The sequence below is a fragment of the Microtus oregoni genome, unplaced genomic scaffold (assembly GCF_018167655.1).
Source record: "Microtus oregoni isolate MIOR12 unplaced genomic scaffold, Mior012 000011F_ref0000422, whole genome shotgun sequence".
Classification (NCBI taxonomy): domain Eukaryota; kingdom Metazoa; phylum Chordata; class Mammalia; order Rodentia; family Cricetidae; genus Microtus; species Microtus oregoni.
The window spans coordinates 51,572,860-51,586,712 of NW_024543070.1; the positions used below are offsets into that span (position 1 = coordinate 51,572,860).

The 13,853-nt window shown below is 50.6% G+C and overlaps 1 protein-coding gene across 2 annotated transcripts in view; it reads right to left on the reverse strand.

Moving 5' to 3' along the window:
- The window catches only part of Cdhr2 (cadherin related family member 2), a 35,571-nt gene extending 26,863 nt beyond the window's left edge, over nucleotides 1-8,708 (reverse strand). For both annotated transcript variants that reach the window (XM_041659952.1, XM_041659950.1), the window contains exon 1: nucleotides 8,577-8,708. The gene's annotated coding sequence lies outside the window, so the exon portion shown is untranslated. The remainder of the gene's footprint in view (nucleotides 1-8,576) is intronic.
- Nucleotides 8,709-13,853: the final 5,145 nt, after the last annotated feature.

The window sequence follows — 13,853 nt, forward strand, 5'->3', positions numbered from 1 at the left end:
AACTATTTAAAAGGATTATAAAGATTAGGAGTAGGTGTAGCCTTGCTGGAGGAAGTGTGTCATTGGGAGTCAGCTTCAGGGTTACAGAAGTCCAAGCAGGCCCAGTGTCTTTCTTTTTCTGCCGACTGTGGATCAGGATGTAGAATTCTCCAGCACCTCGTCTGCCTGAGTGCCACCCTGCTCCCCACCATGATGACAATGAACTAAACTTCTGAAACTGTGAGCGAGCCCCCAATTAAATGTTTTCCTTTATAAGATTTGCCATGGTCATGGCATCTCTTCACAGCAATAGAACACTGACTAAGACACACAGTTTCCCCCAAACTGACAGAAGACACCGAAGTGTGGAGAAGTGGTGTCGGGGGCTGGGTCCTGGCATTTTAAATGCCTGCTGACATGTTCTGAGTGCCTGCGACATGAGCAGTGTCCCTACTTACTCCCTCAACAGGTACTGGCTGCCATCTACAGCCACCAGCTGCCAGACCTATTACAGCCCTGGCAGTACACAGCGAACAGGCAGGCAGGGGCTGGCCTTGCTCGGCTGAGGGCTGCCCAGACGTCTGCTCATCACCCACCATGAAGGAAGACAGCATGGGGGGCAGGTCAGGAGCAAAAGAAAGAGAAATTACTTTAGGTGATATGACAGACAAGCAGTTTTACTCATTTTTTTTTTTTGGCATTTCTCTCTGCAAGGAATGGAAACTGTATCTGCTTCCCTATCACCCTGGCTGGCCTGGAACTTGGTCTGTAGAGCAGCCTGGCTGTGAACTTGGAGCAATCCTCCTGCCTCTGTCTCCTGTGTACTGGCTGAATCGGGCGTGCTTTTCTGGAGTTTATGATGTTCTGACGTGTTTGGGGTGTGACCGGCTGGAAGAGACTGGAGCTAACTCCGGAGACAGCAAACAAGGCCTTCAGGCACGCCTTCCCGTACAAACCGAAGAATTCAGAGCCAGAGCCCCAAGCACCCGTCACTGTCTCACACTCACACCAAATCCAGGGCCATGTAACAAGCAGCTACGTGGTTATCCGTACATCCCAGAGTGCCCAGAGGTCACCGGCACACCCAGTCCTGACTGGCTGCACTCTGCCAGGCCTTCCTCCCGCCCCCTGCTTTCTGGCCCACCTGGGCACTACGGCAAGCTCCTCCTTTTTGGAACAGTGAGTGACCACATTTGCTTTCAACATTCTTGCTGTCTGCGTCATCACTCAGTCACCTCTTTATTGAGCTGTTAACATCCTGTGCTGCATACTTTTATGTCAACCTGACACCGGCTAAAGTCATCTGAGAGAAGAGAACCTCCCCTGAGAAAGTGTTTCCATAAGATTGACCTGTAGGGGACCTATGTGAGTTCGAGGCCAGTCTGGTCTACAAGAGCTAGTTCCAGGACAGCTACAGAGAAACCCTGTCTGGGGGTGGGGGGAGATTGGACTGTAGGGCATTTTCTTATTTTCTTAATTAGTGATTGATAGGGGAGGGCCCAGCCCATTGTGAGTGGTGTTATCCCTAAACTGGTGACCTTGGGTTCTATAAAAAACAGGCTGAGCAAGCCATGATAAGCAAGCCATTAAGCTGCACTCCTGCCGTTGAGTTCCTGTCCTGACTTCCTTCAATGATGAACAATGATTTGGAAGCATAAGCCAAATAGCATAAAAACCTTTCCTCCCAACTTGATTTTGGTCATGGTGTTTCATCACGGCAGCAGTAACCCTGACTCAGACACATCCCATGAGAACAATGACAACACCAGACAAGAGTGAGATCATCAGAACATGGCGCCAGTGATGCCTTCTGCTAAGGCTGCGAGACTGGCAGACTCCCCTTCTTGTCTTTCGAGCCAGGAATGAGCAGCTGTGCTGGAAGGGAGCCTGAGACAGCTCTGAGCAGTCTGTGAGAGAGGGGAGCAAGCCTCCAATGGCACTCCTGGGGGCACAGAGAAGGCACGGCTTGTTTGATAGTCAACACTCAGTAACCAGAAGCACAAGGAAACCATATTGAAACAGGCCTATTATGCCTGGGGATGCAAACCCACGCAGAGCCCTGCCCAGACTCAAGTTTGCTAAGCAGGATGATATGGTTGGGATTTTGTCATTAGTTGTGCTTTGTTTTGATAGCCTCTGTCTCTGGAGTTCTGGCGGGCTTGAAACTCTCTCTGTAGACCAGGCTAGCCTTGAACTCAGATCTACCTGCCCTGCCTCCGAAGTGCTGGGATTGAAGGTTGTTTTTAGATGTGAGGGTTTTTTATTTGTTTGTTTTGGGTTTTGGGGTTTTGTTGTTGCTGTTGAGACAGAGTCTCTACGCAGCTCTGGCTCCTGGAACTCTCTATGTAGACTATAATGGTCTCAAACTTATAGAGATCCACCTCCTCTAACCTCCCAAGTTCTGGGTGTGTGTGTGTGTGTGTGTGTGTGTGTGTGTGTATGTGTGTGTGTGTGTGTTTATGTGTATGTATGTTTCATGGGAGTCTCACCATGCTTCCCAGGCTGGGATCTTCCAGTCTCAGCCTCCCAAGTGCTGGGATTACAAGCATGTTTCATAACACATGGTCTTGATATTGCTCTTTGCTAGTAATCTCTGTGGCAGTGAGTCTTGCAGCCATAGATAGCCAGAATAGGAAGGGGAGAGCCCCAAGCAGGTGAAGAGTGGGCAGAGACCTGAGGGATCAGGGAGGCCTGTGTGAAGAGTGGAAGAGCCTTCTGCTTCGTGGGATGGCCCTGCTTTGGGTGGCCACTCCTCTGCCACCCTGGAACCCCACTGCAATGGCAGCAGGAATACTGGAAGCTAGCAAGCTGTTGGCATCATGTCACCTTATCAAGCCGGTGACACTTGAAACAGAGTAGGGGTTGGAGTGGAGTGCACCCCAGAAAGAAGACTCGAACCCCAGCAAGGCTGAAAGTTCCAGAGTTCCCTGAAAACAGAGGCACGGAGTGGTCTGAGAGAAGGGACATTTTGAGAGAGGCAATTGGACTTCCAGACTCCACTGCCTGCGCCAGCCTCTGCCCCAGGGAATGTGGTCCACTTCCACTGAGGTTGATCAGACAAGCTGGACCTGGGGACACTACAGAGGAGGGGGACCCATAGTGCAGAGGTGTGACAGGAAAGATTGCACCTTTAACAATGATGAAGTGACATTTCCACCAACAACCAGAAACTGACAGCTGAGAACATGGTGGGGACATGCGTCAGCTCAGTGACAGAGCTTGCCTAACTCGTATGAGGCCCTGGGTTTGCTCCAGCACAGCAAACAAAATAATAATGTAAAATTTTAAATGGCCTACCTAAAATGAAAAAAAAAATAAAACAAACACTAGATTCTAAAACGCATACAAGAGGGTCTCCATAGGATCACCTCATAGTGTGGCCTCCAGGTGACAGGTGTCACCCACAACCAGGGTTACCTAGATTCAGCCATAGTCACAGTGGTAGAGAAGCAGTCAAGCACAATAAAACACAGCTTCCCTGTCCCCCAGACTCCACAGTCACACACAGAACTGCAAACTCAAGCCAACAAGAGCATGGACCACCAACTCTGAAGACACAGAAAATGCAAGAGACCCAGGAAAATAATAATAATGGGTACCCCAACAGAGATACAAGAGGCTCTGTGAGGACCAACATCCAAGAAAGAAATATCTCAAAATTTGGGGCTCGCTTCTGGCATTTAGGATGTCGAGACTTTACCGCACAGGCCTGCTCCCACAGAGAATTACCCAGCCCCAGTTCAATAGTGCTGGAGTCATGAGCCCCTGAGGCTGCCAAGCTGTGAGCAAGAGGTGCACTCAATCCCATTATGACACACAAACTCCTAGATGAAGCCCCAAATACCATGAGCAGAGCTGAATCCTTGCTATACCTAATCTAAACTCCTACAGAATCATGAACATTAATAATAATAGATTGTTGTTTAAAGCCCTGTGCTCTGGAATGATTTATTATACAGTAGTGAGTGGCCAGAACACTATTTCTGCAAAATGCTGAAAACAAGTGATTTCCAACCTAGAATTCTGTCTATACCCACGAAAATCATTGGTCACACAGTCTTAGACTGAGCCCAGATTTTTACCTCTCCAGAATCAAGTAGAGGAGTCAGTCAGAGTCAGGAAACAGGGTGCTGGCCACAAGTGGGGAGGTAGCTGGTCATCAGTGCACCCTGAAGACTAGGGGCTCCCACATCCTGTGGGAGGGAGGGGTGCACCTCTGGCAGAGGGAAAGCATGGGCTTGTAATGCTAAGGAAACCAAGCAAACAAGACCAGTGAAGGGCCGGGCGGTGGTGGCGCACGCCTTTAATCCCAGCACTCGGGAGGCAGAGGCAGGCGGATCTCTGTGAGTTCGAGGCCAGCCTGGACTACAAGAGCTAGTTCCAGGACAGGAAAAGCTACAGAGAAACCCTGTCTCGAAAAACAAACAAACTAAATAAATAAATAAATAAAAAAGACCAGTGAAGGTGGGAGTGGAAGTCAGCCCTGGTGGGTGACTCGCTGCGCTGCTCTCCAGTGAGCCTGTGCTCTGCCCGGCTCTGCTCTGGGGCTGGTGTGATGCCAGCTCACATGCCCGCAGCTCTCAGGTGCTCCACAGATTTGGGTGCCTTCCTTTTGTGCCGGAGCTTGCACCCTCACCTCGCCTTTGCACTCTCACTGAAGTCACCATGGAGCTTGCGCTTGCTCCAGGACTCCATCCCCCATGCTCTGAGATTGAATGTAGAGACCAGAGCATAGCAACCAGGGCAGGGGCAAGGCTTGCTACAAATGAAGGCGAGGTCTGGGTTTGGGGCGATGGTGCGGGGTGGAGATGGCAGTGAGTGGATGGGAGTGGGGTCTAGGTGGAACGGATGGAGGTGGTGGTGTGATCATGGAGGTGGTGATGGTGGCAGGTGGATGGGAATGGCGGGCAGCAGGGGGTGAGGTATGTGCCCTGTGAAGAAGGTCCTGGAGCTTTCTTGCTGGCTGGGCACATGAAGACCTGACATCTCCATGGGGCTATCATCACCTTGAGCCTAACTCCTCTGTCTTTTCTTCAGTTCCTTTCCTTCTACTGGGAGTAAAGAAACAGCCACAGGCTGATCAGTCGCCAATGCAGGCATGCGCAGTTCATCCCGGCCACAAAGGTCATCTCAGCCAATCTCCCAAGAAGGAAGTTTCTCCACCCAGCTCAGCACAGGGAAGGGAGTTGGCGGTGAAGGGCAGTGCTGGGCTGGCCCTTTGCACCCGCTATCTTGTCCTTAGCAAAGAAGTTTGGAAGGAACCCACTACCATCCATACTAGGACCCAATCCAGTGGGGTAAGGAGTGTGTGCCCATAACTCCAGCTACTTGAAGGGCGAGGCACGAGGGTTGAGAGTCCAAGTTAGCCTGGAAACACGGGAGGACTGCACCTCAAGACAAAGTTTAAAAGGTCTGGAGCCACACATTAGTGGCATGCACAGGGCCCGGGGTTCCAAGCTCAGCAGGGGACAAATTTTCGTGCTCCCTTTTCAGGGCTTCGAGTGTCCCCTCTTCCTCCTTCCTCTTCTTTCTTCTTCCTCCTCCCCCCTCCTGTTCTGATGTACCACATTTTCCCCTAGGCTCTGCAGTAGCCCCAGAGAGGTGAAGCTGATGAAAAGAAACCAAGCTGGAACCTTCCTTCCTTCTCCATGGCCACCAAAGTCCACTCACAGCCCCACTCCTGTTCACTGTTCATCCAAGTTGCTCCCCCCTCCTCCCATCCCGTTCCCATAGTGTAACTCGGATGGTAGGGACCCACGTCTGCACACTTGCATGACATCTCCCCTGCCTGGTCACTAGCTCCTGGGAGGGAGTGCTGGCTCAGACACACCTATTTGCCCCTTGGAAATCTTAAACCTCTAGGGAAACTGGGTCTCCTGCCCAGCAATCCATAGCAGTCAGAGGCCATGCCCAGAGCTCCTTTGGGTCCTGCTCCCCACACTGCCTGAGTTGACCCTAGGTCTCATGGTCTCATCCCTATCTTTGTCACTATGACTTTTCACAGCCATAGTCATTGATCATAATGAGGCCAAAGTTCTGCAGTTTGCAGCATCCTCTCCTGGATTCTGTCACTTAAGAAAGATGTGTCATGAGATCAGTACCAAGTACCAGATGACCTGCGTCACCTCGATGGACATAGTCACTCCCAAGACCCGCCTGTCCAAGGCTCATACTGGCTATGGGACACGCTTCCTACCCTTGGCAAGCCAAGTCCTTAGAGGACCTGGGTCTCTTCCACAGGTGGCTTATGGTGTCCTGTCCACAGTCCACACCCTGCATGCTCACTCTAGATTTGCATGTGTCTCCTCTGCCCCCAAAGGCCCTCTGGTGTCCCTCACCACTGTGCAAGTTCCGTCTACCCTTCAAGGCTCAGGTCACAAATGGAGCCTCTGGGCCCCAGTCAGCGGACATTTGTTCCAGGACAGAAGGGAGAAGAAAGGGAGGGGAGGGGAGGTGCCTGCAGACTGGGACTAGGGAAATCTCCCTCCTTTTCTCTTGTGGAAAACCACACATCAGACTTGGGTGTGAAGTGAGACCCCTTTGATGTCACTATGCACCTGATACAGTCTGCTTCTCTAGATGGGAGGCTGGGCCTGGAACACAGCCAGTATCCCGTTACTCAGGAGGTGGGAGGCTCTCCAGTTCTACGCTAGCCTGAGCTACAAAGAACAAAACTGTAAAAGAGAAAATCAGGGAGGGAGAAGAAGATGGGGATGATGGAGATAGGGAGAGGAAGAAAGAACAGATCTAGACCCCAGAAATGCCAGGTTCTTGCTCCCATCTAGACCCCAGAAATCCCAGGTCCTTGTTCTCAATCTAGACCCCAGAAATCCCAGGTCCTTGCTCCCAAACTCCGTCCCACTCACTTGGGGCTGAGTAGGAGGCTCTCTACCACAGCAGGGTAGCTCTACGGTACAAACACTTCAAAGGAGCCAGTGGGGAAGCTTGCTCACTGCCATCATGAAGATGTGAGACCTGTCTAGGGTGAGAAGTGGGCCAAGTACCCTGATCTAATTATTATGAATTAATATGGATGTAGAAATGCTAAGCTGTACTTCATCAATCTATTCAATTAATTTGTGTCAGTTAAAAATATACAACTATCCATACTGTAAAGTGTCTGAGAAAAGGTCAGGAGCATTAGGGGCTCCCAGTCACCCTATGACCCTCAGAGCCAGGCCTGACCCGGCACGGGCTGCTCAGAGGGCGCTTTGGCCACACCTCACAAGACTCCAGGAAACCAAATGCTCTAGAATTCGATCCAGTGGGAGTGAGAACCTCATACCTACCGAGGACTTCTGGGAGGACTACAGGAGAACAGACCCCCTCCCCTGCTAAAAGCCCAGCCATGTTTCCCTACCCTACAGCTGCCCGACTCCTCCTCATCCCCAGCACAGCTCCCTAAGCCCTTTCACTTCCGCTTTCTCTCACTCCTTCCCACAGCTGCTCCCCAGGAAACAGCTATTGTTTAGTTATTGTTCACAACCCTAAAAAGAAATGCCAGTTCAGAGGGACAGCCAAGAACAAAGGAAAGAGGGTTAAATCCCAGCTGCAGGCAAGGTTGGACCCAGGTGCCCCTCTGATGACCCCACAAGGGTCACTCCTGATCCCACCAGCCCAGGCAAGTGGCCCAGCTGCAAAGATAGGGACCCAAGGATATTCTAACTTCCATTCCCCGGGGATACAGGCTTTCTGTAGCACCCGCCCCCGCCCCCCAGCTGCTTCTTCTGGAAGACAGGAATGGATCAGGTCCCAGGTCTGAATCCAGCATTTCATACACTGTCCAGCACCAGGCAAGCCTCCCTCTCCCTCAGCTTTGGTTCCCCTGCTAAGGAACAAGGTGAGGGTCAGGCTATGGCCTATGCTGATCAGAACATCAGTGTTCTCCGAAATTCTGCCTCAAGTCAGCCAGCAGGTAAGTCCTGTCTGAACAAGGGCTGGTGTGGCTGGGTCTCTACCCTGTTAACCAGCTACGGTTGGGGATAGTATGGTCAGTACTCCCAGAGGTGACCCAGCACTCGATGCCTGAATCTGTGAGGGACAGCCTCTATACTGCTGCCCTGCCTGCTTCATGAGCCCTTCAGGGGCTACTAGTAGTACCACGCCCACTCTACAGATGCAGAAACTGAGGCCCAAAAGCAGTCAGCAGCCCACTCAGAGAATGAATGGAACTGAGAGAAGATCTAGCCCAGCAGAACGGAGGCCGGCTCTCCCACTCAGGTCCAGAACCAGACTCAGCCCCTTCCTCCCTCCTTCTAGATAGCAGATGAGGTGGCTAATTCCCTTCCTAGGGGGATCCTTCCCCTCTGTCTTGAAGGATCCCTTTGGCTGCTCCAAATACCCCCAGTTACTTGGGAAGGCAGAACCGGGGGCTGCCACGGCCTGAAGAGGAGATCTCAGCCTTACACACTAGAAGAAACAGGCTGCGCAGGTGAGCTCACTGATTCAAGCCCATTTCTGCCCAACCCAGTAAAGTGGCTAGCGCCACAGTTAGCTCTGCCCGCTGGTGTTCCCCCACCCTCTGCCCTGTGCCAGATGGCCAGCGAATGATTCTGAAGCATCCAAGGCTTGCCTCAATCCCAAGGACCCCAGCTTACCCCTGGCTATGAGTCCCCGAAGCAGCTGAGCTGGATGGCCCCTACCTGTGCCCTGGAAGGGGCACACAGGCAGTGATGTGCACCAGTCACAGGTGGGCACCGTCTGGAGCCAGCAGCCACACAGCTGCAGACTTTGGCACCATCTCCACCTCCTCTGAACAATTATTAACCATGCAGAGACCACACCTCCTCAGAAGGCACTGGCTACAGCTGGAGCAGGCAAGGCCCCAGGACTGCAGTACTGGAGGGACAGGCAAGCCAACTGCTAGAGAAGGGGAACAGGCAGGTGCCCAGTCCAGGGTCCTGCTGCAAGCTGGAGATGGGGATGGGGATAGCCAAAGGGCCACCAGGACCTCCTGTTCTCTCCTGGCTGATCTTCAGTGGATGGAACCTGTGGAGAAGGTAGGTGGGGAGATGGGGGGGGGGGGGTGAGGGAACTTGTAATGATTCAACTATCAAGCACTGAGCCTCCAGGCCAACCCCTGAGGCTGGCATGAGGAGGCACCCTGCGGCTTGAATGAGGCTCTTCCAGCCTGGTATCTGTCCCTGCTAAGAAGGCCCTCATAGGGCAGGGCCAACACCGGGTGTAGTGGCCTATGCTCTTAATCCCAGTACTTAGAAGACCGAGGCAGGTAGATCCCTCTGAGTACTAGGCCAGGCTGGTCTACATAACAAGTTCCAGACCAAATATAGTAACATATCATCTCAAAGAAACAAAAACAAAGAAAAGAAAATTGAAGGACATTATCCAGGGGCTCCACCCACTCACAATGGTGGCCTCTGATAGTGGAACAGGTCCCCAAGTTCATTTCATCCTACTGCGCAACAGAAAGAGGCCTGCATCCCAGATCCCCAGCCTGCGTACCTCTTCCTAGCTGAGCAGCCTGGGGAAGCTCTGCTCCCTCTGGATCCTGCTGTGTCCGCTTTGAGAGTCCAGTCTGTGAGTGCCACGCTTCAGAGAGCACCAGATACACCAAAGGCTCATGGTTCTTTAAAGTCCTGGTGAAGGCTGTCCTCATGTCTCTGGGGAGAAGCTAGAATCTGCATTTATTGAGCACCTACTGTGTGCTTTACATTGTGTCTCATAGATGCTGGATGCCACAAGAATTAAGGGCCATGGCTGGGCATGGTGGTCGTGCCTTTAATCCCAGCAGTTGGGAGGCAGGAGAATTCAGTGACTTTGTGGCCAGCCTGGTCTACAAAGAAAGTTCCAGGACAGTCATAGCTCCTAGACAGAGAAACCCTGCCTTGAAAAACAAAACCAAAACAAAACAAATTAACAAAAAAAAAAAAAAAAAAAAAGAATTAAGGACCATGTTTGTGGTGTCCATCCCCAGAGGGAGCCTGAAGCCATGCCTGCTTCCCTTGACTGCTAGTGGCTGTGGGGAGCCCCCTGAGTCACAGGACAGAAAGTGCTACCCTATCTCTCCTGATTACTCCCCTTGGGCATCCTCCTCTATGCTTCTCCCTGCCCATGAAGCATCCTCATCTCCCAGTCATGGCTACCAATGTCCAAAGAGCCCAAGAGCCCTTGCCCAGGTAATAGTCCTCTAGTTTCCTGTAGGAAACACACTCCTCCATTCCATGCTGGGCATGTGGCTAAGGTCTAGGCAATCAGACTTAGAACCACAGCAAATGGACAGGTTCGCTTATAAGAATCAATGAGAAGCCGGGCGGTGGTGGCGCACGCCTTTAACCCCAGCACTTGGGAGGCAGAGGCAGATGGATCTCTGTGAGTTCCAGGCTAGCCTGGTCTACAAAAGATAGTTCCAAGCCGGGCGGTGGTGGCGCACGCCTTTAATCCCAGCACTCGGGAGGCAGAGGCAGGCGGATCGCTGTGAGTTCGAGGCCAGGCCAGCCTGGTCTACAAGAGCTAGTTCCAGGACAGGCTCCAAAATCACAGAGAAACCCTGTCTCGAAAAACCAAAAAAAAAAAAAAGATAGTTCCAGGACAGGCTCCAAAGCTACTGAGAAATCCTGTCTCAAAACAAACAAACAAAAAACCCTAATGATTGGTCTCAAACAAAAGACTTTGTTTGGCATGGTGGAAAGGATAGCGCCCCACACCCCCATGTTTGGAGTCTGGACTGTAAGAAAGTGACTAGGACACCATACAGCTGTTTTAATGTCAGCAGAGCAAGTAAAAGAGAATAACCCAAGACTAAGGAAAGCAGAGCTAAGAAACAAAAACACAGGCATGGTGGCAAAAGCCTTTAATCCCATTGCTCTGGAGACAGAGAACAAACAAACAGAAAGGAAATAGAAACAATGTATTCGTGACTTTGTGTTAGCCCTGGAGGCAGCCATGTCCCAAGTCATCCACTATAGGGTTCTTAACCTAACCCAAAGCATTGACTTTTTTCTTTGCTTTTGTTGATTTCATTCCTGCTCTGATTATATTCCCCTTAGAGGTTAGACGTCCTCTGTCCTTCCAACACCCCACCAGATGCAAGGGAAGGGTTAAGAGGCCAGAATTTGACTGCTAATCCTCTGGGAGAACTCCTCCTCCTGGTGACCTTAGCCCAGCCTACATGAAACCAGGAGAGAAATTACCCTGCCTGCTTTATAGGATGCTTTTGTTGTTGCTGTTGTCGTTTGTTTTTTTTTTTTTTGTTTTGTTTTGTTTTTTGTTTTTTTGAGTCAGGGGTTCTTTGTGTAGTCCTGGCTGTCCTAGAACTTGCTCAGTAGACTAGGCTGGCCTTGAATTTACAGAGATCCGCCTGTCTCTGCCTCCTGAGTGCTGGGATTAAAGGCATGCGCCACCACCACCTGGCACTAAGATTCTTCAGTGGTATCTCCCATAGGCAGGGAGGGCTCAGCAGATAAAGGAGCCTGCCACCAAGCCTGACAACCTGAATCTGATCCCTAGAGGCACATGAAGAAGGTACCACACTAAGAGAGACTTACATAGATATAATCTACATGGGAAGTAGAAAGTAGAAAAAGACAAAATCTCCTAAGTAAATTAGGAGCATGGGGACCTTGGGGGAGGATTGAAGAGGGGAGGGGAGAGGCAGGGAGGAGAGCAGAGAAAAATGTAGAGCTCAATAAATATCAATAAAATAAGATAAATTAAAAAAAGAAAGAGATCACACTCCTGTTATCTTCTGACCTCCACATATAAACTGTGGCACATGCGTGCGCCCCAAAGATATTAAAATAAAAATGTTTAAAAGAGTAAAGAGCTAAGACAGTACTGCTGGAGTGGGGCCTGGGGACTTTACAGACTCCCACTGCCTCCACTCACTGGGGCTCCGCAGCCTGAGCCAGAGTTTCCTGTCTTCTTACTACCAGTCAGTAGCCTGTTGCTGTAGGCAGAGCCCTGTCTGCTTCACATTCAATGGGGATGTGTCATGACCTTAGTGTAGGTGGACATTTTGACAGGGAAGTTTGATTCCCTAACCCTCTTCCCCAAATGTAAAACAAATTAAGATATATGCAGCTGTTTGTGCTGGCACGCAACCTTTAATCTCAGAACTTGGGAGGAAGAAACAGGCAGATCTCTTAGTTCAAGGCTAGCCTGGTCTACATAGTGAGTTCCAGGATAGCCAGGTTGACACGGAGAAACCTTATCTCTAAAAACAAACAAAAAGATGTGTATGCTATATAGTTGGATGAGGGAAGGGGGATCTATAATTGAATCTTGTCTACAAAATATGTCTTGAGGTTCTGGATAAAAGTAGTTCATAGCCTGGCAGTGGTGGCGCAAGCCTTTAATTCCAGCACTTGGGAGGCAGAGGTAGGTGGATCCCTGTGAGTTCAAGACCAGCCTGATCTATAGAGTGAGTTCCAGGATAGGCTCCAAAGCTACAGAGAAACACTGTCTCAAAACACCCCTGAAGAAGAGGAAGAGGAAGAGGAAGGAGGAGGAGGAGTCCATAAAAGAGGCTTCTGAGAGTCTTGGTAGACAAGACAAAAATAAAAACAGGATCCATCTATTTAAAAACATTTCTAAGGCCAGGCGTGATGACACACACTTTTAATCCAGGCATTAGAGGAAGGGAACAGAGGCAGGTAGAGCTCTGAGTCCTGGGTTAGCCTGGTCTAGAAACGGAGTTCCAAGCCAGCCAAGGCTCCGTAGTGAGACCATCTCAAACAACCAAACGTAAACATTTCTAAACCAGTAGTGCTGCAATCCTAGAATTCAGGAGACAGGGACAGGAGGATCTGGAGTTCAAAGTTATCCCTGACTACAGTCTGGTCTACACAGAGAGAATCTACAGACCGGCTCTGGAGCTACGCTGTGACTACAAGGTTCAGTACCCAGGAGGAGTTTTCTCTCTGAAGTGCTCCTGAGGACGCTGGGCAGGGCTGCACACCCCTGATAGGCTCTCTCCATGTGACATATCTAGACATCGGGCACCAGGCTATAGAGTCCATTAGGGTGGGGAAGCTAAATCACCTGGTCTGAACCGTGCTGATGTACATATGACTCTGCCTCGGCGGGCGCCAAGAACGACAGGGAAGCCACAGAGTGCAGCAGTGTCTAGGACTCAGTGAACACTGGCTTTCGTTGTGGTATGAGGCTGGTGGTTTTGTTATTGTTACAAGTGAAATCTCTTTTCCACAGCTCTAGGATAGCCCTTTCTTTTATTCCAGGTGGAAAGACAGAGATCCAAGGCCAGACTATCAGCCGAGGGTCATGTGGACATGCTAACACTATCAAGTCAACTATTGCCTAATTCTCTGACCACAGCTGGTGGATTCTGCACTGGGAATAAAAGAGACTAATTGTGGGCTGGTGGCCTGGGTGGTGGGAGGAAAGGCAGGTGACGTCACCAGAGGCCCCAGCTGTGCCTTAGACCTTGGGTCCAAGTACACCAGTCTGGTCTCTGTGCCCAACCCAACAGGGTGGACCTGGGACTCCTTCCTTGCTCTACAGCGGGGACAGCAGCTCTGAGTCATTACTCTGGCTGCCAGAAAGTGGACAAAGGCTAGATCTTTGCATAGCATCTGCATAAACCTGATAGGTCAATGGTACCCTTCCTATCTGTCACAAAGGCAGCCTGAGAATTTCACTGGGTTGTGGGCTGTGATGATCCAGGTTTGAATAACAGAGTCATGTCCAATGTCAGTGTCAGGGAATGGGAAGTATTAAGTGGGGCTAAGAGTCAATGATGACCAGGTCCTAAAGCCTTCTGGAAACTTACCATCTTAAGTTCTAGGGTCCTCCCTCAAGCCTTCGTCTGTAAACTGCAAATAAAGCCTGGCTCCAATACATGGCAATGTTGTAGGGACTAATAGTGTAATGTTTGAGAGCTCCAAACACAGCAAGTC